The following is a 3,331-nucleotide window of genomic DNA, read 5'->3' as shown; positions in this document are numbered from 1 at the left end:
TATTACTGTTTGTTTTAATTTATTGTTACTACCTGTCTGTAAAACCTGTTTTCTTTCTTGGCGTGTGCTGCTGACCTCTTGGACAGGTCACCCTTGTAAGAGAGATCTCAATCTCAATAGGATTCTATCTGGCTAAATAAAGGTCTGATAAAAAATAATAAAAATTTAATTTGATACAATAAAAACACAACTGTTATAATTTTCAGATGAATATGCTCTATCAAAAACATAATAATGAATATTATATTTCATGTCTGCTGTTCAGTCCTCAGTCCTGTACACTGATCATTTCAGGTTCTGTGAGACAAGAAAGAATGATTATGAAAATATAGACAATATCTACTCATATGTTGTTGTTTTTGCATAGGTTTACTTATTATTGTTGTAGCTTATGCATTTAATTGTATATTTACACAATATACATACAGCAGAGGCCTTGATTGTGGTGAAAGTGGCACCCCCCTCCTTCTCCTCCTCCTCCTTCCCTACTGTTGTACAAATCCTAAAACAAGCCACCAGATGGTCTCCCCCAGGATACAGCCACTGAGGGGATGTACACTGGGAAAGGCAGCTAATATTAGACATATTAGAGCATTTCTCAAGGTACTTCCACTGACAGATGGTATGAAAGCTTCTTTGACTCACAGCGCAGCGTAAATGAAATCTAACCGAGCAAAGCGTGCAAACACAAAGGAAATGTGTCTATCTAAGGCATAAATTGTGGAGATATAGTACATGTTAAACTGGCTCACACTAGAAGATAATTGGGCAGATTGTGAGTCTGACTGCTCTGGGCAAACAGCGGGGCGTTCCAGATTCAAGGCAGGTCAGAACCACATCATCTGTCCTACGAGTCTATAATGTGAAAGACGGAATCTGAACCTTCTAGACTGGAATCAGGAAAGTCCAACTGAAGGAAGTATCGGCATGTTATTAACATTAACTTGTAGCATCAGTTTGCACAATGTTTAATCTGTCCCGCTCATCCCGTAAAATATAAGAAAAACCAAAAAACCCTACAACAAAGAACACAGATATCATTAAATATAATCAAACTGTCTTGTATTAATCAAAAAAAATTCTAGACCAGGGGTGTCACACTCATTTCAGTTCCGGGGCCACATACGATCTCAAGTGGGTCAGACCAGTAAAATACTAGAATAATAATTTATGTGTCCGATCAAGTGAAAGTGAACATCAACATGAAAAACAAAATTTGCACACATCATTTATCAAGTGGGCTAATTTTTTACCTAAAGATGTCTATTTTATGGAACTCTTATCCTTTTTAAAATACCACTTGTAGAAAAAAAGTTACAATTTATTTTTTATGGATTGTACTTTTTACACCATAGCCATTACTCGAATTTGACACAAAAAATTATATCTAAAAAATTTGAAAATGTATTCAGTCTGTTGATTATATAGATGATTGTTAAGTTTCAAGTATTAGATTTTCATTATTTTGTGAATATTATTGATATTTATGAGTTTGAACATTTGTGAGCTGCTTAAAAGGCCCTGTCCACGTGTTACCACAAAAATACCAATTTTTAATTTTCAAGTTACTCATAATTCAGATATTTGACTGAAACTTTCAGAAAGTAATGATCTTTTCATCCATTTTGGGTGATGCATACATTGGTAAATCGTCATCCACACGTTACTATGGCAACCTGTCCACGTGTTACCGCATTCTCATGTCAATAAAACAGAGACATTTCAATATTTTACCCCAAATTTTATTTTCAGCATAGTTGAACATAATCTCTAAAAGGTTTTGTCCTACTTGATATCAATTTCTGTTGAGAATCACGTTTTGAATGTTTGCGTAAAGCTTAAAAAAATGTATGTCCGTTTCAAGTCCATGTGTTACCAAGCAATAATTTGACATTTTTCACCTAAAAATTGTATCTCCCCAAATATTGTTATACATAATGTTAAAGTGCTTATAAACTCAAACCTACTCAAATATGTATAATGAATATGTACAGTATAAAGAAAGCTTTTAAAAATTCTGCTCCCAATGCATGGAACAACCTACGGAAGGACGTTAAACTGAAGGAATGAGTCTCTTTTAATACATTCAAAGTCATTTAAAATCAGTGGGAAAAGGACAAATGTGGATGTAGATATTTTTCCAATTGATTGAATTGGGTTTGGCTTTGAGATGCTTTCAACAAACATTGTTGTTCTACTTGTAGTACCTTTCAAAATAATGGTGATGTTTATATATATATATATATATATATATATATATATATGTTCTTTTCAGTTTTAAGTTTGTTTTTATTATTGACTTTCATTGTGTTTATGTATATTAGTGTGGATGTATGGCTGTGATTTCCATTTTGCGGAACTTCTGCTGCTGCTGCTGTCTTGGCCAGGACACTCTTGAAAAAGAGATTTTTAATCTCAATAAGTTTTTTTTTTTTTTTCCTGGTTAAATAAAGGTTATAAATAAAATAAATATAAAAATAATACATGCATATAAGTTACTCTGTTTGCATGACAGAGACTGCTGAACACGAAATATGTCCACGTGTTACCACTTAATCGGACCCTTATGAGTAAGGACAACTGGAAATTTTTCTCTTTGTTCCAGTGCAAAAAGTCAACTTAAAATGATGAAAATATTTACATTTACAAACTATCCTCTCATTTAAAAAGTGAACAATGTGAAAGTCATTATTTATAGATTATTAATAATGATAATGGATTGGTTTTCAAATGGCCCCTTTTACCACCATCAAACACTCATACACCAGTGAGTGACACTGGAGGCAAGGTGGGAGAAGTGTCTTACCCATGGTCACAACAGCACATGACTAGGACAGAGCAGGATTTGAACCACCAACCCTATGGTTATTGAACAATCATCTACAGTATGTGTCAGCAACTTCAACACGACCAGACTGCAGTCATTTTCACCTCTTTTAACACTTTTTCACCTCCCTCTCAAAGATTGAGGTAAAGATCCAGGCAGATGTTTTGATGTGTATCACCAAAACAGTATGTTTGTTTACTCTCTTTGCCACAATTTACAATTTTCTTGTCTCATGATGGCTCATATACCATTATGACTTAAAACAAGGGTATGTTTAAAAATGGAATGACCAAAACACACTCTGCCTGAACTACCAGTCCCACTGTTATATGCTCTTAAACAGTGAAAAGATGACAGTTTTGCAAGTAAAAAAAAAAAAAAAAAAAAAATTTTGCAAAAACTGAAATATACAGATGTTCACTTCTTGATAGGTGGCTTTTTACACCCACCTTAAAGTGGGTGGCAAAAGAAATCATCCATATTCATAAACCAAAGAACTGACAA

At 33.8% G+C, this 3,331-nt stretch overlaps 1 long non-coding RNA gene across 1 annotated transcript; it reads left to right on the top strand.

Annotated features, from left to right (window-relative positions):
• LOC115418434 (uncharacterized) lies at positions 1 to 2,716 on the top strand. Its single transcript, XR_003935287.1, has 3 exons — positions 1 to 142; positions 368 to 381; positions 2,699 to 2,716. It is a non-coding gene; the product is annotated as an uncharacterized LOC115418434 (long non-coding RNA).
• Positions 2,717 to 3,331: the final 615 nt, after the last annotated feature.

The sequence above is a fragment of the Sphaeramia orbicularis genome, chromosome 4 (genome assembly GCF_902148855.1).
Source record: "Sphaeramia orbicularis chromosome 4, fSphaOr1.1, whole genome shotgun sequence".
NCBI lineage: Eukaryota > Metazoa > Chordata > Actinopteri > Kurtiformes > Apogonidae > Sphaeramia > Sphaeramia orbicularis.
Note: the sequence above shows the minus strand (reverse complement) of the source record. Positions and strands in the feature narration are given on the sequence as shown.